We start from the raw sequence: 22,350 nt of genomic DNA, 5'->3' as shown, positions 1-22,350 counted from the left end.
TAAACCCAAGCAAAAAAGCTTACAGCACCTGGTATTCCCAGGCGGTCTTCCTACCAAGTACTAACAAGGCCCGGCCCTATTTGGCTGCCGAGATCGGACGAGATCGGGCGCTTCGAGAGCAGTGTGGCCGTAAGCTGCATTTGATATCATCAACAGCTCCTAAAAACGCTGGAGAAGCAGAATGCATGACACTCGCTAAGAAGAAGATAAATGTGGCAAAGTACTAAAACGGTACCGGTCTAGTAGTAAAGAAGCACGATGGTTGACAAACCAATAAAGCAGCAAAACAGCAATGAAAGAACAAAATTTGATGAAAATATAGAACAATTTCTATGAATAAATAGGCAGTAACACCAGCTTGTGCTGTCCGTAAACCCAAGCAAAAAAGTTTACAGCACCTGGTATTCCCAGGCGGTCTTCCTACCAAGTACTAACCAGGCCCGGCTCTATTTGGCTGCCGAGATCGGGCGCTTAGAGAGCGGTGTGGCCGTAAGCTGCATAAAAACGTTGGAGAAGCAGAATGCATGAAACTTGCTAAGAAGAAGATAAATGTGGCAAAGTACAAAGTACTATAACTGTACTGGTCTGTTACGCCCCTGTCCAGGGGGTCAGGGTGCAACATACAAAGATAAATTAGCATGTTCCCTCTCCGATCCCCAAACCAAAATCCAGGATCGAGATGTTCCAACAGAATGATATTTATTTTAAACGAAAGAAAGTGTCAAACAAAACATGACACTACAACTCAGGGCGAACCAAGGCCAACATAATAAACAAAATAAGCCATTTCCCATAGAAAGTGCTAGCTAGCCTGATAGAAATAAACAAACCAAAAGACAGTCGCTAACCCTTACTCCCTAATGTGAAAACAGTCCAAGAAAATGGCAGTTCACCCCTACAGATTTAATACTATTTACAAAATATACAATTTATTTAACATGGTCTACTAGTAATGAAGCACGATGGTTGAGAAACCAATAAAGTAGCAAAACAGCAATGAAAGAACAAAATTTGATGAAAATATAGAACAATTTCTATGAATAAATAGGCAGTAACACCAGCTTGTGCTGCCCGTAAACCCAAGCAAGAAAGCTTACAGCACCTGGTATTCCCAGGCGGTCTTCCTACCAAGTACTAACCAGGCCCGGCTCTATTTGGCTGCCGAGATCGGACGAGATCGGGCGCTTAGAGAGCGGTGTGGCCGTAAGCTGCATTTGACATCATCAACAGCTCTTAAAAACGCTGGAGAAGCAGAATGCATGACACTTGCTAAGAAGAAGATAAATGTGGCAAAGTACAAAGTACTATAACTGTACTGGTCTGTTACGCCCCTGTCCAGGGGGTCAGGGTGCAACATACAAAGATAAATTAGCATGTTCCCTCTCCGATCCCCAAACCAAACTCCAGTATCGAGATGTTCCAACAGAATGATATTTATTTTAAACGAAAGAAAGTGTCAAACAAAACATGACACTACAACTCAGGGCGAACCAAGGCCAACATAATAAACAAAATAAGCCATTTCCCACAGAAAGTGCTAGCTAGCCTGATAGAAATAAACAAACCAAAAGACAGTCGCTAACCCTAACTCCCTAATGTGAAAACAGTCCAAAGAAAATGGCAGTTCACCCCTACAGATTTAATACTATTTACAAAATATACAATTTATAAACAAAACCACGGCACAAAACCTAACAATTCAAAAATGCTAAATAAGGTTTGGAAACCAAGAACAGCAAACAGGTGCTGATGCCAGAAAGAGCCTCGCTAGCTGTTGGGAACCGTACTTTTAAAACTCCAGGAAGTGTAGGATGGACCAATCAGCTTCCTGTACTTCCCCCAAATCTGGCCAATCAGGCAGGGCACCTATAAGAACAACAAAATAAAAACAACACATAGGGCCAGGACCGTAACATGGTCTACTAGTAATGAAGCACAATGGTTGACAAACCAATAAAGTAGCAAAACCGCAATGAAAGAACAAAATTTGATGAAAATATAGAACAATTTCTATGAATAAATTGGCAGTAACACCAGCTTGTGCTGCCCGTAAACCCAAGCAAAAAAGCTTACAGCACCTGGTATTCCCAGGCGGTCTTCCTACCAAGTACTAACAAGGCCCGGCCCTATTTGGCTGCCGAGATCGGACGAGATCGGGCGCTTCGAGAGCGGTGTGGCCGTAAGCTGCATTTGATATCATCAACAGCTCCTAAAAACGCTGGAGAAGCAGAATGCATGACACTCGCTAAGAAGAAGATAAATGTGGCAAAGTACTAAAACGGTACCGGTCTAGTAGTAAAGAAGCACGATGGTTGACAAACCAATAAAGCAGCAAAACAGCAATGAAAGAACAAAATTTGATGAAAATATAGAACAATTTCTATGAATAAATAGGCAGTAACACCAGCTTGTGCTGCCCGTAAACCCAAGCAAAAAAGCTTACAGCACCTGGTATTCCCAGACGGTCTTCCTACCAAGTACTAACCAGGCCCGGCTCTATTTGGCTGCCGAGATCGGACGAGATCGGGCGCTTAGAGAGCGGTGTGGCCGTAAGCTGCATTTGACATCATCAACAGCTCTTAAAAACGCTGGAGAAGCAGAATGCATGACACTTGCTAAGAAGAAAATAAATGTGGCAAAGTACAAAGTACTATAACTGTACTGGTCTGTTACGCCCCTGTCTAGGGGGTCAGGGTGCAACATACAAAGATAAATTAGCATGTTCCCTCTCTGATCCCCAAACCAAAATCCAGGATCGAGATGTTCCAACGGAATGATATTTATTTTAAACGAAAGAAAGTGTCAAATAAAACATGACACTACAACTCAGGGCGAACCAAGGCCAACATAATAAACAAAATAAGCCATTTCCCACAGAAAGTGCTAGCTAGCCTGATAGAAATAAACAAACCAAAAGACAGTCGCTAACCCTAACTCCCTAATGTGAAAACAGTCCAAAGAAAATGGCAGTTCACCCCTACAGATTTAATACTATTTACAAAATATACAATTTATAAACAAAACCACGGCACAAAACCCAACAATTCAAAAATGCTAAATAAGGTTTGGAAACCAAGAACAGCAAACAGGTGCTGATGCCAGAAAGAGCCTCGCTAGCTGTTGGGAACCGTACTTTTAAAACTCCAGGAAGTGTAGGATGGACCAATCAGCTTCCTGTACTTCCCCCAAATCTGGCCAATCAGGCAGGGCACCTATAAGAACAACAAAATAAAAACAACACATAGGGCCAGGACCGTAACATGGTCTACTAGTAATGAAGCACAATGGTTGACAAACCAATAAAGTAGCAAAACCGCAATGAAAGAACAAAATTTGATGAAAATATAGAACAATTTCTATGAATAAATTGGCAGTAACACCAGCTTGTGCTGCCCGTAAACCCAAGCAAAAAAGCTTACAGCACCTGGTATTCCCAGGCGGTCTTCCTACCAAGTACTAACAAGGCCCGGCCCTATTTGGCTGCCGAGATCGGACGAGATCGGGCGCTTCGAGAGCGGTGTGGCCGTAAGCTGCATTTGATATCATCAACAGCTCCTAAAAACGCTGGAGAAGCAGAATGCATGACACTCGCTAAGAAGAAGATAAATGTGGCAAAGTACTAAAACGGTACCGGTCTAGTAGTAAAGAAGCACGATGGTTGACAAACCAATAAAGCAGCAAAACAGCAATGAAAGAACAAAATTTGATGAAAATATAGAACAATTTCTATGAATAAATAGGCAGTAACACCAGCTTGTGCTGCCCGTAAACCCAAGCAAAAAAGCTTACAGCACCTGGTATTCCCAGACGGTCTTCCTACCAAGTACTAACCAGGCCCGGCTCTATTTGGCTGCCGAGATCGGACGAGATCGGGCGCTTAGAGAGCGGTGTGGCCGTAAGCTGCATTTGACATCATCAACAGCTCTTAAAAACGCTGGAGAAGCAGAATGCATGACACTTGCTAAGAAGAAAATAAATGTGGCAAAGTACAAAGTACTATAACTGTACTGGTCTGTTACGCCCCTGTCTAGGGGGTCAGGGTGCAACATACAAAGATAAATTAGCATGTTCCCTCTCTGATCCCCAAACCAAAATCCAGGATCGAGATGTTCCAACGGAATGATATTTATTTTAAACGAAAGAAAGTGTCAAATAAAACATGACACTACAACTCAGGGCGAACCAAGGCCAACATAATAAACAAAATAAGCCATTTCCCACAGAAAGTGCTAGCTAGCCTGATAGAAATAAACAAACCAAAAGACAGTCGCTAACCCTAACTCCCTAATGTGAAAACAGTCCAAAGAAAATGGCAGTTCACCCCTACAGATTTAATACTATTTACAAAATATACAATTTATAAACAAAACCACGGCACAAAACCTAACAATTCAAAAATGCTAAATAAGGTTTGGAAACCAAGAACAGCAAACAGCTGCTGATGCCAGAAAGAGCCTCGCTAGCTGTTGGGAACCGTACTTTTAAAACTCCAGGAAGTGTAGCATGGACCAATCAGCTTCCTGTACTGCCTCCCAATCCGGCCAATCAGGCAGGCCACCTATAAGAACAAGAAAATAAAAACAACACATATGGCCAGGACCGTAACATGGTCGACTAGTAATGAAGCACGATGGTTGGCAAACCAATCAAGTAGCAAAACAGCAATGAAAGAACAAAATTTGATGAAAATATAGAACAATTTCTATGAATAAATAGGCAGTAACACCAGCTTGTGCTGCCCGTAAACCCAAGCAAAAAAGCTTACAGCACCTGGTATTCCCAGGCGGTCTTCCTACCAAGTACTAACCAGGCCCGGCTCTATTTGGCTGCCGAGATCGGACGAGATCGGGCGCTTAGAGAGCGGTGTGGCCGTAAGCTGCATTTGACATCATCAACAGCTCTTAAAAACGCTGGAGAAGCAGAATGCATGACACTTGCTAAGAAGAAGATAAATGTGGCAAAGTACAAAGTACTATAACTGTACTGGTCTGTTACGCCTCTGTCTAGGGGGTCAGGGTGCAACATACAAAGATAAATTAGCATGTTCCCTCTCCGATCCCCAAACCAAAATCCAGGATCGAGATGTTCCAACAGAATGATATTTATTTTAAACGAAAGAAAGTGTCAAACAAAAAATGACACAACTCAGGGCGAACCAAGGCCAACATAATAAACAAAATAAGCCATTTCCCACAGAAAGTGCTAGCTAGCCTGATAGAAATAAACAAACCAAAAGACAGTCGCTAACCCTAACTCCCTAATGTGAAAACAAGAGAAAAAAATCAAAAGAAAATGGCAGTCCACCCCTACAGATTTAATACTATTTACAAAATATACAATTTATAAACAAAACCACGGCACAAAACCTAACAATTCAAAAATGCTAAATAAGGTTTGGAAACCAAGAACAGCAAACAGGTGCTGATGCCAGAAAGAGCCTCGCTAGCTGTTGGGAACCGTACTTTTAAAACTCCAGGAAGTGTAGGATGGACCAATCAGCTTCCTGTACTTCCCCCAAATCTGGCCAATCAGGCAGGGCACCTATAAGAACAACAAAATAAAAACAACACATAGGGCCAGGACCGTAACATGGTCTACTAGTAATGAAGCACAATGGTTGACAAACCAATAAAGTAGCAAAACCGCAATGAAAGAACAAAATTTGATGAAAATATAGAACAATTTCTATGAATAAATTGGCAGTAACACCAGCTTGTGCTGCCCGTAAACCCAAGCAAAAAAGCTTACAGCACCTGGTATTCCCAGGCGGTCTTCCTACCAAGTACTAACCAGGCCCGGCTCTATTTGGCTGCCGAGATCGGACGAGATCGGGCGCTTAGAGAGCGGTGTGGCCGTAAGCTGCATTTGACATCATCAACAGCTCTTAAAAACGCTGGAGAAGCAGAATGCATGACACTTGCTAAGAAGAAGATAAATGTGGCAAAGTACAAAGTACTATAACTGTACTGGTCTGTTACGCCTCTGTCTAGGGGGTCAGGGTGCAACATACAAAGATAAATTAGCATGTTCCCTCTCCGATCCCCAAACCAAAATCCAGGATCGAGATGTTCCAACAGAATGATATTTATTTTAAACGAAAGAAAGTGTCAAACAAAAAATGACACAACTCAGGGCGAACCAAGGCCAACATAATAAACAAAATAAGCCATTTCCCACAGAAAGTGCTAGCTAGCCTGATAGAAATAAACAAACCAAAAGACAGTCGCTAACCCTAACTCCCTAATGTGAAAACAAGAGAAAAAAATCAAAAGAAAATGGCAGTCCACCCCTACAGATTTAATACTATTTACAAAATATACAATTTATAAACAAAACCACGGCACAAAACCTAACAATTCAAAAATGCTAAATAAGGTTTGGAAACCAAGAACAGCAAACAGGTGCTGATGCCAGAAAGAGCCTCGCTAGCTGTTGGGAACCGTACTTTTAAAACTCCAGGAAGTGTAGGATGGACCAATCAGCTTCCTGTACTTCCCCCAAATCTGGCCAATCAGGCAGGGCACCTATAAGAACAACAAAATAAAAACAACACATAGGGCCAGGACCGTAACATGGTCTACTAGTAATGAAGCACAATGGTTGACAAACCAATAAAGTAGCAAAACCGCAATGAAAGAACAAAATTTGATGAAAATATAGAACAATTTCTATGAATAAATTGGCAGTAACACCAGCTTGTGCTGCCCGTAAACCCAAGCAAAAAAGCTTACAGCACCTGGTATTCCCAGGCGGTCTTCCTACCAAGTACTAACAAGGCCCGGCCCTATTTGGCTGCCGAGATCGGACGAGATCGGGCGCTTCGAGAGCGGTGTGGCCGTAAGCTGCATTTGATATCATCAACAGCTCCTAAAAACGCTGGAGAAGCAGAATGCATGACACTCGCTAAGAAGAAGATAAATGTGGCAAAGTACTAAAACGGTACCGGTCTAGTAGTAAAGAAGCACGATGGTTGACAAACCAATAAAGCAGCAAAACAGCAATGAAAGAACAAAATTTGATGAAAATATAGAACAATTTCTATGAATAAATAGGCAGTAACACCAGCTTGTGCTGCCCGTAAACCCAAGCAAAAAAGCTTACAGCACCTGGTATTCCCAGACGGTCTTCCTACCAAGTACTAACCAGGCCCGGCTCTATTTGGCTGCCGAGATCGGACGAGATCGGGCGCTTAGAGAGCGGTGTGGCCGTAAGCTGCATTTGACATCATCAACAGCTCTTAAAAACGCTGGAGAAGCAGAATGCATGACACTTGCTAAGAAGAAAATAAATGTGGCAAAGTACAAAGTACTATAACTGTACTGGTCTGTTACGCCCCTGTCTAGGGGGTCAGGGTGCAACATACAAAGATAAATTAGCATGTTCCCTCTCTGATCCCCAAACCAAAATCCAGGATCGAGATGTTCCAACGGAATTATATTTATTTTAAACGAAAGAAAGTGTCAAATAAAACATGACACTACAACTCAGGGCGAACCAAGGCCAACATAATAAACAAAATTTGCCATTTCCCACAGAAAGTGCTAGCTAGCCCGATAGAAATAAACAAACAAAAAGACAGTCGCTAACCCTAACTCCCAAATGTGAAAACAGTCCAAAGAAAATGGTAGTTCACCCCTACAGATCTAATACTATTTACAAAATATACAATTTATAAAGAAAACCACGGCACAAAACCTAACAATTCAAAAATGCTAAATAAGGTTTGGAAACCAAGAACAGCAAACAGGTGCTGATGCCAGAAAGAGCCTCGCTAGCTGTTGGGAACCGTACTTTTAAAACTCCAGGAAGTGTAGGATGGACCAATCAGCTTCCTGTACTTCCCCCAAATCCGGCCAATCAGGCAGGGCACCTATAAGAACAAGAAAATAAAAACAACACATATGGCCAGGACCGTAACATGGTCTACTAGTAATGAAGCACGATGGTTGGCAAACCAATAAAGTAGCAAAACAGCAATGAAAGAACAAAATTTGATGAAAATATAGAACAATTTCTATGAATAAATAGGCAGTAACACCAGCTTGTGCTGCCCGTAAACCCAAGCAAAAAAGCTTACAGCACCTGGTATTCCCAGGCGGTCTTCCTACCAAGTACTAACCAGGCCCGGCCCTATTTGGCTGCCGAGATCGGACGAGATCGGGCACTTAAAGAGCGGTGTGGCCGTAAGCTGCATTTGACATCATCAACAGCTCTTAAAAACGCTGGAGAAGCAGAATGCATGACACTTGCTAAGAAGAAGATAAATGTGGCAAAGTACAAAGTACTATAACTGTACTGGTCTGTTACGCCCCTGTCTAGGGGCTCAGGGTGCAACATACAAAGATAAATTAGCATGTTCCCTCTCCGATCCCCAAACCAAAATCCAGGATCGAGATGTTCCAACAGAATGATATTTATTTTAAACGAAAGAAAGTGTCAAACAAAACATGACACTACAACTCAGGGCGAACCAAGGCCAACATAATAAACAAAATAAGCCATTTCCCACAGAAAGCGCTAGCTAGCCTGATAGAAATAAACAAACCAAAAGACAGTCGCTAACCCTAACTCCCTAATGTGAAAACAAGAGAAAACAATCAAAAGAAAATGGCAGTCCACCCCTACAGATTTAATACTATTTACAAAATATACAATTTATAAACAAAACCACGGCACAAAACCTAACAATTCAAAAATGCTAAATAAGATTTGGAAACCAAGAACAGCAAACAGGTGCTGATGCCAGAAAGAGCCTCGCTAGCTGTTGGGAACCGTACTTTTAAAACTCCAGGAAGTGTAGGATTGACCAATCAGCTTCCTGTACTGCCCCCAAATCCGGCCAATCAGGCAGGGCACCTATAAGAACAAGAAAATAAAAACAACACATATGGCCAGGACCGTAACATGGTCTACTAGTAATGAAGCACGATGGTTGGCAAACCAATAAAGTAGCAAAACAGCAATGAAAGAACAAAATTTGATGAAAATATAGGACAATTTCTATGAATAAATAGGCAGTAACACCAGCTTGTGCTGCCCGTAAACCCAAGCAAAAAAGCTTACAGCACCTGGTATTCCCAGGCGGTCTTCCTACCAAGTACTAACCAGGCCCGGCCCTATTTGGCTGCCGAGATCGGACGAGATCGGGCGCTCAGAGAGCGGTGTGGCCGTAAGCTGCATTTGACATCATCAACAGCTCTTAAAAACGCTGGAGAAGCAGAATGCATGACACTTGCTAAGAAGAAGATAAATGTGGCAAAGTACAAAGTACTATAACTGTACTGGTCTGTTACGCCCCTGTCTAGGGGGTCAGGGTGAAACATACAAAGATAAATTTGCATGTTCCCTCTCCGATCCTCAAACCAAAATCCAGGATTGAGATGTTCCAACAGAATGATATTTATTTTAAACGAAAGAAAGTGTCAAACAAAACATGACACTACAACTCAGGGCGAACCAAGGCCAACATAATAAACAAAATAAGCCATTTCCCACAGAAAGCGCTAGCTAGCCTGATAGAAATAAACAAACCAAAAGACAGTCGCTAACCCTAACTCCCTAATGTGAAAACAGTCCAAAGAAAATGGCAGTTCACCCCTACAGATTTAATACTATTTACAAAATATACAATTTATAAACAAAACCACGGCACAAAACCTAACAATTCAAAAATGCTAAATAAGGTTTGGAAACCAAGAACAGCAAACAGGTGCTGATGCCAGAAAGAGCCTCGCTAGCTGTAGGGAACCGTACTTTTAAAACTCCAGGAAGTGTAGGATGGACCAATCAGCTTCCTGTACTTCCCCCAAATCCGGCCAATCAGGCAGGGCACCTATAAGAACAAGAAAATAAAAACAACACATATGGCCAGGACCGTAACATGGTCTACTAGTAATGAAGCACGATGGTTGGCAAACCAATAAAGTAGCAAAACAGCAATGAAAGAACAAAATTTGATGAAAATATAGAACAATTTCTATGAATAAATAGGCAGTAACACCAGCTTGTGCTGCCCGTAAACCCAAGCAAAAAAGCTTACAGCACCTGGTATTCCCAGGCGGTCTTCCTACCAAGTACTAACCAGGCCCGGCCCTATTTGGCTGCCGAGATCGGACGAGATCGGGCGCTTAAAGAGCGGTGTGGCCGTAAGCTGCATTTGACATCATCAACAGCTCTTAAAAACGCTGGAGAAGCAGAATGCATGACACTTGCTAAGAAGAAGATAAATGTGGCAAAGTACAAAGTACTATAACTGTACTGGTCGGTTACGCCCCTGTCTAGGGGCTCAGGGTGCAACATACAAAGATAAATTTGCATGTTCCCTCTCCGATCCCCAAACCAAAATCCAGGATCGAGATGTTCCAACAGAATGATATTTATTTTAAACGAAAGAAAGTGTCAAACAAAACATGACACTACAACTCAGGGCGAACCAAGGCCAACATAATAAACAAAATAAGCCATTTCCCACAGAAAGCGCTAGCTAGCCTGATAGAAATAAACAAACCAAAAGACAGTCGCTAACCCTAACTCCCTAATGTTAAAACAGTCCAAAGAAAATGGCAGTTCACCCCTACAGATTTAATACTATTTACAAAATATACAATTTATAAACAAAACCACGGCACAAAACCTAACAATTCAAAAATGCTAAATAAGGTTTGGAAACCAAGAACAGCAAACAGGTGCTGATGCCAGAAAGAGCCTCGCTAGCTGTTGGGAACCGTACTTTTAAAACTCCAGGAAGTGTAGGATGGACCAATCAGCTTCCTGTACTTCCCCCAAATCCGGCCAATCAGGCAGGGCACCTATAAGAACAAGAAAATAAAAACAACACATATGGCCAGGACCGTAACATGGTCTACTAGTAATGAAGCACGATGGTTGGCAAACCAATAAAGTAGCAAAACAGCAATGAAAGAACAAAATTTGATGAAAATATAGAACAATTTCTATGAATAAATAGGCAGTAACACCAGCTTGTGCTGCCCGTAAACCCAAGCAAAAAAGCTTACAGCACCTGGTATTCCCAGGCGGTCTTCCTACCAAGTACTAACCAGGCCCGGCCCTATTTGGCTGCCGAGATCGGACGAGATCGGGCGCTTAAAGAGCGGTGTGGCCGTAAGCTGCATTTGACATCATCAACAGCTCTTAAAAACGCTGGAGAAGCAGAATGCATGACACTTGCTAAGAAGAAGATAAATGTGGCAAAGTACAAAGTACTATAACTGTACTGGTCTGTTACGCCCCTGTCTAGGGGCTCAGGGTGCAACATACAAAGATAAATTAGCATGTTCCCTCTCCGATCCCCAAACCAAAATCCAGGATCGAGATGTTCCAACAGAATGATATTTATTTTAAACGAAAGAAAGTGTCAAACAAAACATGACACTACAACTCAGGGCGAACCAAGGCCAACATAATAAACAAAATAAGCCATTTCCCACAGAAAGTGCTAGCTAGCCTGATAGAAATAAACAAACCAAAAGACAGTCGCTAACCCTAACTCCCTAATGTGAAAACAAGAGAAAACAATCAAAAGAAAATGGCAGTCCACCCCTACAGATTTAATACTATTTACAAAATATACAATTTATAAACAAAACCACGGCACAAAACCTAACAATTCAAAAATGCTAAATAAGGTTTGGAAACCAAGAACAGCAAACAGGTGCTGATGCCAGAAAGAGCCTCGCTAGCTGTTGGGAACCGTACTTTTAAAACTCCAGGAAGTGTAGGATGGACCAATCAGCTTCCTGTACTTCCCCCAAATCTGGCCAATCAGGCAGGGCACCTATAAGAACAACAAAATAAAAACAACACATAGGGCCAGGACCGTAACATGGTCTACTAGTAATGAAGCACAATGGTTGACAAACCAATAAAGTAGCAAAACCGCAATGAAAGAACAAAATTTGATGAAAATATAGAACAATTTCTATGAATAAATTGGCAGTAACACCAGCTTGTGCTGCCCGTAAACCCAAGCAAAAAAGCTTACAGCACCTGGTATTCCCAGGCGGTCTTCCTACCAAGTACTAACAAGGCCCGGCCCTATTTGGCTGCCGAGATCGGACGAGATCGGGCGCTTCGAGAGCGGTGTGGCCGTAAGCTGCATTTGATATCATCAACAGCTCCTAAAAACGCTGGAGAAGCAGAATGCATGACACTCGCTAAGAAGAAGATAAATGTGGCAAAGTACTAAAACGGTACCGGTCTAGTAGTAAAGAAGCACGATGGTTGACAAACCAATAAAGCAGCAAAACAGCAATGAAAGAACAAAATTTGATGAAAATATAGAACAATTTCTATGAATAAATAGGCAGTAACACCAGCTTGTGCTGCCCGTAAACCCAAGCAAAAAAGCTTACAGCACCTGGTATTCCCAGACGGTCTTCCTACCAAGTACTAACCAGGCCCGGCTCTATTTGGCTGCCGAGATCGGACGAGATCGGGCGCTTAGAGAGCGGTGTGGCCGTAAGCTGCATTTGACATCATCAACAGCTCTTAAAAACGCTGGAGAAGCAGAATGCATGACACTTGCTAAGAAGAAAATAAATGTGGCAAAGTACAAAGTACTATAACTGTACTGGTCTGTTACGCCCCTGTCTAGGGGGTCAGGGTGCAACATACAAAGATAAATTAGCATGTTCCCTCTCTGATCCCCAAACCAAAATCCAGGATCGAGATGTTCCAACGGAATTATATTTATTTTAAACGAAAGAAAGTGTCAAATAAAACATGACACTACAACTCAGGGCGAACCAAGGCCAACATAATAAACAAAATTTGCCATTTCCCACAGAAAGTGCTAGCTAGCCCGATAGAAATAAACAAACAAAAAGACAGTCGCTAACCCTAACTCCCAAATGTGAAAACAGTCCAAAGAAAATGGTAGTTCACCCCTACAGATCTAATACTATTTACAAAATATACAATTTATAAAGAAAACCACGGCACAAAACCTAACAATTCAAAAATGCTAAATAAGGTTTGGAAACCAAGAACAGCAAACAGGTGCTGATGCCAGAAAGAGCCTCGCTAGCTGTTGGGAACCGTACTTTTAAAACTCCAGGAAGTGTAGGATGGACCAATCAGCTTCCTGTACTTCCCCCAAATCCGGCCAATCAGGCAGGGCACCTATAAGAACAAGAAAATAAAAACAACACATATGGCCAGGACCGTAACATGGTCTACTAGTAATGAAGCACGATGGTTGGCAAACCAATAAAGTAGCAAAACAGCAATGAAAGAACAAAATTTGATGAAAATATAGAACAATTTCTATGAATAAATAGGCAGTAACACCAGCTTGTGCTGCCCGTAAACCCAAGCAAAAAAGCTTACAGCACCTGGTATTCCCAGGCGGTCTTCCTACCAAGTACTAACCAGGCCCGGCCCTATTTGGCTGCCGAGATCGGACGAGATCGGGCGCTTAAAGAGCGGTGTGGCCGTAAGCTGCATTTGACATCATCAACAGCTCTTAAAAACGCTGGAGAAGCAGAATGCATGACACTTGCTAAGAAGAAGATAAATGTGGCAAAGTACAAAGTACTATAACTGTACTGGTCTGTTACGCCCCTGTCTAGGGGCTCAGGGTGCAACATACAAAGATAAATTAGCATGTTCCCTCTCCGATCCCCAAACCAAAATCCAGGATCGAGATGTTCCAACAGAATGATATTTATTTTAAACGAAAGAAAGTGTCAAACAAAACATGACACTACAACTCAGGGCGAACCAAGGCCAACATAATAAACAAAATAAGCCATTTCCCACAGAAAGTGCTAGCTAGCCTGATAGAAATAAACAAACCAAAAGACAGTCGCTAACCCTAACTCCCTAATGTGAAAACAAGAGAAAACAATCAAAAGAAAATGGCAGTCCACCCCTACAGATTTAATACTATTTACAAAATATACAATTTATAAACAAAACCACGGCACAAAACCTAACAATTCAAAAATGCTAAATAAGGTTTGGAAACCAAGAACAGCAAACAGGTGCTGATGCCAGAAAGAGCCTCGCTAGCTGTTGGGAACCGTACTTTTAAAACTCCAGGAAGTGTAGGATGGACCAATCAGCTTCCTGTACTTCCCCCAAATCTGGCCAATCAGGCAGGGCACCTATAAGAACAACAAAATAAAAACAACACATAGGGCCAGGACCGTAACATGGTCTACTAGTAATGAAGCACAATGGTTGACAAACCAATAAAGTAGCAAAACCGCAATGAAAGAACAAAATTTGATGAAAATATAGAACAATTTCTATGAATAAATTGGCAGTAACACCAGCTTGTGCTGCCCGTAAACCCAAGCAAAAAAGCTTACAGCACCTGGTATTCCCAGGCGGTCTTCCTACCAAGTACTAACAAGGCCCGGCCCTATTTGGCTGCCGAGATCGGACGAGATCGGGCGCTTCGAGAGCGGTGTGGCCGTAAGCTGCATTTGATATCATCAACAGCTCCTAAAAACGCTGGAGAAGCAGAATGCATGACACTCGCTAAGAAGAAGATAAATGTGGCAAAGTACTAAAACGGTACCGGTCTAGTAGTAAAGAAGCACGATGGTTGACAAACCAATAAAGCAGCAAAACAGCAATGAAAGAACAAAATTTGATGAAAATATAGAACAATTTCTATGAATAAATAGGCAGTAACACCAGCTTGTGCTGCCCGTAAACCCAAGCAAAAAAGCTTACAGCACCTGGTATTCCCAGACGGTCTTCCTACCAAGTACTAACCAGGCCCGGCTCTATTTGGCTGCCGAGATCGGACGAGATCGGGCGCTTAGAGAGCGGTGTGGCCGTAAGCTGCATTTGACATCATCAACAGCTCTTAAAAACGCTGGAGAAGCAGAATGCATGACACTTGCTAAGAAGAAAATAAATGTGGCAAAGTACAAAGTACTATAACTGTACTGGTCTGTTACGCCCCTGTCTAGGGGGTCAGGGTGCAACATACAAAGATAAATTAGCATGTTCCCTCTCTGATCCCCAAACCAAAATCCAGGATCGAGATGTTCCAACGGAATTATATTTATTTTAAACGAAAGAAAGTGTCAAATAAAACATGACACTACAACTCAGGGCGAACCAAGGCCAACATAATAAACAAAATTTGCCATTTCCCACAGAAAGTGCTAGCTAGCCCGATAGAAATAAACAAACAAAAAGACAGTCGCTAACCCTAACTCCCAAATGTGAAAACAGTCCAAAGAAAATGGTAGTTCACCCCTACAGATCTAATACTATTTACAAAATATACAATTTATAAAGAAAACCACGGCACAAAACCTAACAATTCAAAAATGCTAAATAAGGTTTGGAAACCAAGAACAGCAAACAGGTGCTGATGCCAGAAAGAGCCTCGCTAGCTGTTGGGAACCGTACTTTTAAAACTCCAGGAAGTGTAGGATGGACCAATCAGCTTCCTGTACTTCCCCCAAATCCGGCCAATCAGGCAGGGCACCTATAAGAACAAGAAAATAAAAACAACACATATGGCCAGGACCGTAACATGGTCTACTAGTAATGAAGCACGATGGTTGGCAAACCAATAAAGTAGCAAAACAGCAATGAAAGAACAAAATTTGATGAAAATATAGAACAATTTCTATGAATAAATAGGCAGTAACACCAGCTTGTGCTGCCCGTAAACCCAAGCAAAAAAGCTTACAGCACCTGGTATTCCCAGGCGGTCTTCCTACCAAGTACTAACCAGGCCCGGCCCTATTTGGCTGCCGAGATCGGACGAGATCGGGCACTTAAAGAGCGGTGTGGCCGTAAGCTGCATTTGACATCATCAACAGCTCTTAAAAACGCTGGAGAAGCAGAATGCATGACACTTGCTAAGAAGAAGATAAATGTGGCAAAGTACAAAGTACTATAACTGTACTGGTCTGTTACGCCCCTGTCTAGGGGCTCAGGGTGCAACATACAAAGATAAATTAGCATGTTCCCTCTCCGATCCCCAAACCAAAATCCAGGATCGAGATGTTCCAACAGAATGATATTTATTTTAAACGAAAGAAAGTGTCAAACAAAACATGACACTACAACTCAGGGCGAACCAAGGCCAACATAATAAACAAAATAAGCCATTTCCCACAGAAAGCGCTAGCTAGCCTGATAGAAATAAACAAACCAAAAGACAGTCGCTAACCCTAACTCCCTAATGTGAAAACAAGAGAAAACAATCAAAAGAAAATGGCAGTCCACCCCTACAGATTTAATACTATTTACAAAATATACAATTTATAAACAAAACCACGGCACAAAACCTAACAATTCAAAAATGCTAAATAAGATTTGGAAACCAAGAACAGCAAACAGGTGCTGATGCCAGAAAGAGCCTCGCTAGCTGTTGGGAACCGTACTTTTAAAACTCCAGGAAGTGTAGGATTGACCAATCAGCTTCCTGTACTGCCCCCAAATCCGGCCAATCAGGCAGGGCACCTATAAGAACAAGAAAATAAAAACAACACATATGGCCAGGACCGTAACATGGTCTACTAGTAATGAAGCACGATGGTTGGCAAACCAATAAAGTAGCAAAACAGCAATGAAAGAACAAAATTTGATGAAAATATAGGACAATTTCTATGAATAAATAGGCAGTAACACCAGCTTGTGCTGCCCGTAAACCCAAGCAAAAAAGCTTACAGCACCTGGTATTCCCAGGCGGTCTTCCTACCAAGTACTAACCAGGCCCGGCCCTATTTGGCTGCCGAGATCGGACGAGATCGGGCGCTCAGAGAGCGGTGTGGCCGTAAGCTGCATTTGACATCATCAACAGCTCTTAAAAACGCTGGAGAAGCAGAATGCATGACACTTGCTAAGAAGAAGATAAATGTGGCAAAGTACAAAGTACTATAACTGTACTGGTCTGTTACGCCCCTGTCTAGGGGGTCAGGGTGAAACATACAAAGATAAATTTGCATGTTCCCTCTCCGATCCTCAAACCAAAATCCAGGATTGAGATGTTCCAACAGAATGATATTTATTTTAAACGAAAGAAAGTGTCAAACAAAACATGACACTACAACTCAGGGCGAACCAAGGCCAACATAATAAACAAAATAAGCCATTTCCCACAGAAAGCGCTAGCTAGCCTGATAGAAATAAACAAACCAAAAGACAGTCGCTAACCCTAACTCCCTAATGTGAAAACAGTCCAAAGAAAATGGCAGTTCACCCCTACAGATTTAATACTATTTACAAAATATACAATTTATAAACAAAACCACGGCACAAAACCTAACAATTCAAAAATGCTAAATAAGGTTTGGAAACCAAGAACAGCAAACAGGTGCTGATGCCAGAAAGAGCCTCGCTAGCTGTAGGGAACCGTACTTTTAAAACTCCAGGAAGTGTAGGATGGACCAATCAGCTTCCTGTACTTCCCCCAAATCCGGCCAATCAGGCAGGGCACCTATAAGAACAAGAAAATAAAAACAACACATATGGCCAGGACCGTAACATGGTCTACTAGTAATGAAGCACGATGGTTGGCAAACCAATAAAGTAGCAAAACAGCAATGAAAGAACAAAATTTGATGAAAATATAGAACAATTTCTATGAATAAATAGGCAGTAACACCAGCTTGTGCTGCCCGTAAACCCAAGCAAAAAAGCTTACAGCACCTGGTATTCCCAGGCGGTCTTCCTACCAAGTACTAACCAGGCCCGGCCCTATTTGGCTGCCGAGATCGGACGAGATCGGGCGCTTAAAGAGCGGTGTGGCCGTAAGCTGCATTTGACATCATCAACAGCTCTTAAAAACGCTGGAGAAGCAGAATGCATGACACTTGCTAAGAAGAAGATAAATGTGGCAAAGTACAAAGTACTATAACTGTACTGGTCTGTTACGCCCCTGTCTAGGGGCTCAGGGTGCAACATACAAAGATAAATTTGCATGTTCCCTCTCCGATCCCCAAACCAAAATCCAGGATCGAGATGTTCCAACAGAATGATATTTATTTTAAACGAAAGAAAGTGTCAAACAAAACATGACACTACAACTCAGGGCGAACCAAGGCCAACATAATAAACAAAATAAGCCATTTCCCACAGAAAGCGCTAGCTAGCCTGATAGAAATAAACAAACCAAAAGACAGTCGCTAACCCTAACTCCCTAATGTGAAAACAGTCCAAAGAAAATGGCAGTTCACCCCTACAGATTTAATACTATTTACAAAATATACAATTTATAAACAAAACCACGGCACAAAACCTAACAATTCAAAAATGCTAAATAAGGTTTGGAAACCAAGAACAGCAAACAGGTGCTGATGCCAGAAAGAGCCTCGCTAGCTGTTGGGAACCGTACTTTTAAAACTCCAGGAAGTGTAGGATGGACCAATCAGCTTCCTGTACTTCCCCCAAATCCGGCCAATCAGGCAGGGCACCTATAAGAACAAGAAAATAAAAACAACACATATGGCCAGGACCGTAACATGGTCTACTAGTAATGAAGCACGATGGTTGGCAAACCAATAAAGTAGCAAAACAGCAATGAAAGAACAAAATTTGATGAAAATATAGAACAATTTCTATGAATAAATAGGCAGTAACACCAGCTTGTGCTGCCCGTAAACCCAAGCAAAAAAGCTTACAGCACCTGGTATTCCCAGGCGGTCTTCCTACCAAGTACTAACCAGGCCCGGCCCTATTTGGCTGCCGAGATCGGACGAGATCGGGCGCTTAAAGAGCGGTGTGGCCGTAAGCTGCATTTGACATCATCAACAGCTCTTAAAAACGCTGGAGAAGCAGAATGCATGACACTTGCTAAGAAGAAGATAAATGTGGCAAAGTACAAAGTACTATAACTGTACTGGTCTGTTACGCCCCTGTCTAGGGGCTCAGGGTGCAACATACAAAGATAAATTAGCATGTTCCCTCTCCGATCCCCAAACCAAAATCCAGGATCGAGATGTTCCAACAGAATGATATTTATTTTAAACGAAAGAAAGTGTCAAACAAAACATGACACTACAACTCAGGGCGAACCAAGGCCAACATAATAAACAAAATAAGCCATTTCCCACAGAAAGTGCTAGCTAGCCTGATAGAAATAAACAAACCAAAAGACAGTCGCTAACCCTAACTCCCTAATGTGAAAACAAGAGAAAACAATCAAAAGAAAATGGCAGTCCACCCCTACAGATTTAATACTATTTACAAAATATACAATTTATAAACAAAACCACGGCACAAAACCTAACAATTCAAAAATGCTAAATAAGATTTGGAAACCAAGAACAGCAAACAGGTGCTACTGCCAGAAAGAGCCTCGCTAGCTGTTGGGAACCGTACTTTTAAAACTCCAGGAAGTGTAGCATGGACCAATCAGCTTCCTGTACTTCCCCCAAATCCGGCCAATCAGGCACGGCACCTATAAGAACAAGAAAATAAAAACAACACATATGGCCAGGACCGTAACATGGTCTACTAGTAATGAAGCACGATGGTTGGCAAACCATTAAAGTAGCAAAACAGCAATGAAAGAACAAAATTTGATGAAAATATAGAACAATTTCTATGAATAAATAGGCAGTAACACCAGCTTGTGCTGCCCGTAAACCCAAGCAAAAAAGCTTACAGCACCTGGTATTCCCAGGCGGTCTTCCTACCAAGTACTAACCAGGCCCGGCCCTATTTGGCTGCCGAGATCGGACGAGATCGGGCGCTTAAAGAGCGGTGTGGCCGTAAGCTGCATTTGACATCATCAACAGCTCTTAAAAACGCTGGAGAAGCAGAATGCATGACACTTGCTAAGAAGAAGATAAATGTGGCAAAGTACAAAGTACTATAACTGTACTGGTCTGTTACGCCCCTGTCTAGGGGGTCAGGGTGAAACATACAAAGATAAATTTGCATGTTCCCTCTCCGATCCTCAAACCAAAATCCAGGATTGAGATGTTCCAACAGAATGATATTTATTTTAAACGAAAGAAAGTGTCAAACAAAACATGACACTACAACTCAGGGCGAACCAAGGCCAACATAATAAACAAAATAAGCCATTTCCCACAGAAAGCGCTAGCTAGCCTGATAGAAATAAACAAACCAAAAGACAGTCGCTAACCCTAACTCCCTAATGTGAAAACAAGAGAAAACAATCAAAAGAAAATGGCAGTCCACCCCTACAGATTTAATACTATTTACAAAATATACAATTTAAAAACAAAACCACGGCACAAAACCTAACAATTCAAAAATGCTAAATAAGATTTGGAAACCAAGAACAGCAAACAGGTGCTGATGCCAGAAAGAGCCTCGCTAGCTGTTGGGAACCGTACTTTTAAAACTCCAGGAAGTGTAGGATGGACCAATCAGCTTCCTGTACTGCCCCCAAATCCGGCCAATCAGGCAGGGCACCTATAAGAACAAGAAAATAAAAACAACACATATGGCCAGGACCGTAACATGGTCTACTAGTAATGAAGCACGATGGTTGGCAAACCAATAAAGTAGCAAAACAGCAATGAAAGAACAAAATTTGATGAAAATATAGGACAATTTCTATGAATAAATAGGCAGTAACACCAGCTTGTGCTGCCCGTAAACCCAAGCAAAAAAGCTTACAGCACCATGTATTCCCAGGCGGTCTTCCTACCAAGTACTAACCAGGCCCGGCCCTATTTGGCTGCCGAGATCGGACGAGATCGGGCGCTCAGAGAGCGGTGTGGCCGTAAGCTGCATTTGACATCATCAACAGCTCTTAAAAACGCTGGAGAAGCAGAATGCATGACACTTGCTAAGAAGAAGATAAATGTGGCAAAGTACAAAGTACTATAACTGTACTGGTCGGTTACGCCCCTGTCTAAGGGCTCAGGGTGCAACATACAAAGATAAATTAGCATGTTCCCTCTCCGATCCCCAAACCAAAATCCAGGATCGAGATGTTCCAACAGAATGATATTTATTTTAAACGAAAGAAAGTGTCAATCAAAACATGACACTACAACTCAGGGCGAACCAAGGCCAACATAATAAACAAAATAAGCCATTTCCCACAGAAAGTGCTAGCTAGCCTGATAGAAATAAACAAACCAAAAGACAGTCGCTAACCCTAACTCCCTAATGTGAAAACAAGAGAAAACAATCAAAAGAAAATGGCAGTCCACCCCTACAGATTTAATACTATTTACAAAATATACAATTTATAAACAAAACCACGGCACAAAACCAAACAATTCAAAAATGCTAAATAAGGTTTGGAAAGCAAGAACAGCAAACAGGTGCTGCTGCCAGAAAGAGCCTCGCTAGCTGTTGGGAACCGTACTTTTAAAACTCCAGGAAGTGTAGGATGGACCAATCAGCTTCCTGTACTTCCCCCAAATCCGGCCAATCAGGCAGGGCACCTATAAGAACAAGAAAATAAAAACAACACATATGGCCAGGACGGTAACATGGTCTATTAGTAATGAAGCACGATGGTTGACAAACCAATAAAGTAGCAAAACAGCAATGAAAGAACAAAATTTGATGAAAATATAGAACAATTTCTATGAATAAATAGGCAGTAACACCAGCTTGTGCTGCCCGTAAACCCAAGCAAAAAAGCTTACAGCACCTGGTATTCCCAGGCGGTCTTCCTACCAAGTACTAACCAGGCCCGGCCCTATTTGGCTGCCGAGATCGGACGAGATCGGGCGAGATCGGGCGCTTAGAGAGCGGGGTGGCCGTAAGCTGCATTTGACATCATCAACAGCTCTCAAAAACGCTAGAGAAGCAGAATGCATGACACTTGTTAAGAAGAAGATAAATGTGGCAAAGTACAAAGTACTATGACTGTACTGGTCTGTTACGCCCCTGTCTAGGGGGTCAGGGTGAAACATACAAAGATAAATTAGCATGTTCCCTCTCCGATCCCCAAACCAAAATCCAGGATTGAGATGTTCCAACAGAATGATATTTATTTTAAACGAAAGAAAGTGTCAAACAAAACATGACACTACAACTCAGGGCGAACCAAGGCCAACATAATAAACAAAATAAGCCATTTCCCACAGAAAGTGCTAGCTAGCCTGATAGAAATAAACAAACCAAAAGACAGTCGCTAACCCTAACTCCCTAATGTGAAAACAGTCCAAAGAAAATGGCAGTTCACCCCTACAGATTTAATACTATTTACAAAATATACAATTTATAAACAAAACCACGGCATAAAACCTAACAATTCAAAAATGCTAAATAAGGTTTGGAAACCAAGAACAGCAAACAGGTGCTGCTGCCAGAAAGAGCCTCGCTAGCTGTTGGGAACCGTACTTTTAAAACTCCAGGAAGTGTAGGATGGACCAATCAGCTTCCTGTACTGCCCCCCAATCCGGCCAATCAGGCAGG

At 42.0% G+C, this 22,350-nt stretch overlaps 27 pseudogenes; all 27 read right to left on the bottom strand.

Annotated features, from left to right (window-relative positions):
* Nucleotides 1-16: 16 nt before the first annotated feature.
* On the bottom strand, nucleotides 17-135 carry LOC137112603 (5S ribosomal RNA; annotated as a pseudogene).
* Nucleotides 136-386: 251 nt separating this feature from the next.
* Nucleotides 387-495, bottom strand: LOC137112715 (5S ribosomal RNA; annotated as a pseudogene).
* A 595-nt stretch (nucleotides 496-1,090) lies between these two features.
* LOC137112776 (5S ribosomal RNA) lies at nucleotides 1,091-1,209 on the bottom strand (annotated as a pseudogene).
* Nucleotides 1,210-2,066: 857 nt separating this feature from the next.
* LOC137112543 (5S ribosomal RNA) lies at nucleotides 2,067-2,185 on the bottom strand (annotated as a pseudogene).
* Nucleotides 2,186-2,436: 251 nt separating this feature from the next.
* LOC137113112 (5S ribosomal RNA) lies at nucleotides 2,437-2,555 on the bottom strand (annotated as a pseudogene).
* An 857-nt stretch (nucleotides 2,556-3,412) lies between these two features.
* On the bottom strand, nucleotides 3,413-3,531 carry LOC137112541 (5S ribosomal RNA; annotated as a pseudogene).
* Nucleotides 3,532-3,782: 251 nt separating this feature from the next.
* Nucleotides 3,783-3,901, bottom strand: LOC137113111 (5S ribosomal RNA; annotated as a pseudogene).
* An 857-nt stretch (nucleotides 3,902-4,758) lies between these two features.
* LOC137112775 (5S ribosomal RNA) lies at nucleotides 4,759-4,877 on the bottom strand (annotated as a pseudogene).
* An 864-nt stretch (nucleotides 4,878-5,741) lies between these two features.
* LOC137112774 (5S ribosomal RNA) lies at nucleotides 5,742-5,860 on the bottom strand (annotated as a pseudogene).
* An 864-nt stretch (nucleotides 5,861-6,724) lies between these two features.
* LOC137112540 (5S ribosomal RNA) lies at nucleotides 6,725-6,843 on the bottom strand (annotated as a pseudogene).
* Nucleotides 6,844-7,094: 251 nt separating this feature from the next.
* LOC137113110 (5S ribosomal RNA) lies at nucleotides 7,095-7,213 on the bottom strand (annotated as a pseudogene).
* Nucleotides 7,214-8,070: 857 nt separating this feature from the next.
* On the bottom strand, nucleotides 8,071-8,189 carry LOC137113166 (5S ribosomal RNA; annotated as a pseudogene).
* An 867-nt stretch (nucleotides 8,190-9,056) lies between these two features.
* Nucleotides 9,057-9,175, bottom strand: LOC137113213 (5S ribosomal RNA; annotated as a pseudogene).
* Nucleotides 9,176-10,032: 857 nt separating this feature from the next.
* On the bottom strand, nucleotides 10,033-10,151 carry LOC137112974 (5S ribosomal RNA; annotated as a pseudogene).
* An 857-nt stretch (nucleotides 10,152-11,008) lies between these two features.
* On the bottom strand, nucleotides 11,009-11,127 carry LOC137112973 (5S ribosomal RNA; annotated as a pseudogene).
* Nucleotides 11,128-11,994: 867 nt separating this feature from the next.
* On the bottom strand, nucleotides 11,995-12,113 carry LOC137112539 (5S ribosomal RNA; annotated as a pseudogene).
* Nucleotides 12,114-12,364: 251 nt separating this feature from the next.
* LOC137113108 (5S ribosomal RNA) lies at nucleotides 12,365-12,483 on the bottom strand (annotated as a pseudogene).
* An 857-nt stretch (nucleotides 12,484-13,340) lies between these two features.
* On the bottom strand, nucleotides 13,341-13,459 carry LOC137112972 (5S ribosomal RNA; annotated as a pseudogene).
* Nucleotides 13,460-14,326: 867 nt separating this feature from the next.
* On the bottom strand, nucleotides 14,327-14,445 carry LOC137112538 (5S ribosomal RNA; annotated as a pseudogene).
* Nucleotides 14,446-14,696: 251 nt separating this feature from the next.
* Nucleotides 14,697-14,815, bottom strand: LOC137113107 (5S ribosomal RNA; annotated as a pseudogene).
* An 857-nt stretch (nucleotides 14,816-15,672) lies between these two features.
* Nucleotides 15,673-15,791, bottom strand: LOC137113164 (5S ribosomal RNA; annotated as a pseudogene).
* An 867-nt stretch (nucleotides 15,792-16,658) lies between these two features.
* On the bottom strand, nucleotides 16,659-16,777 carry LOC137113212 (5S ribosomal RNA; annotated as a pseudogene).
* An 857-nt stretch (nucleotides 16,778-17,634) lies between these two features.
* Nucleotides 17,635-17,753, bottom strand: LOC137112971 (5S ribosomal RNA; annotated as a pseudogene).
* Nucleotides 17,754-18,610: 857 nt separating this feature from the next.
* LOC137112970 (5S ribosomal RNA) lies at nucleotides 18,611-18,729 on the bottom strand (annotated as a pseudogene).
* Nucleotides 18,730-19,596: 867 nt separating this feature from the next.
* LOC137112969 (5S ribosomal RNA) lies at nucleotides 19,597-19,715 on the bottom strand (annotated as a pseudogene).
* Nucleotides 19,716-20,582: 867 nt separating this feature from the next.
* Nucleotides 20,583-20,701, bottom strand: LOC137112628 (5S ribosomal RNA; annotated as a pseudogene).
* Nucleotides 20,702-21,568: 867 nt separating this feature from the next.
* Nucleotides 21,569-21,697, bottom strand: LOC137112687 (5S ribosomal RNA; annotated as a pseudogene).
* Nucleotides 21,698-22,350: the final 653 nt, after the last annotated feature.

The sequence above is a fragment of the Channa argus genome, unplaced genomic scaffold (genome assembly GCF_033026475.1).
Source record: "Channa argus isolate prfri unplaced genomic scaffold, Channa argus male v1.0 Contig014, whole genome shotgun sequence".
In the NCBI taxonomy this organism is placed as follows: domain Eukaryota; kingdom Metazoa; phylum Chordata; class Actinopteri; order Anabantiformes; family Channidae; genus Channa; species Channa argus.
The sequence above is the reverse complement of the archived record's forward strand: the minus strand, read 5'-3'. Positions and strand labels throughout refer to the sequence as shown.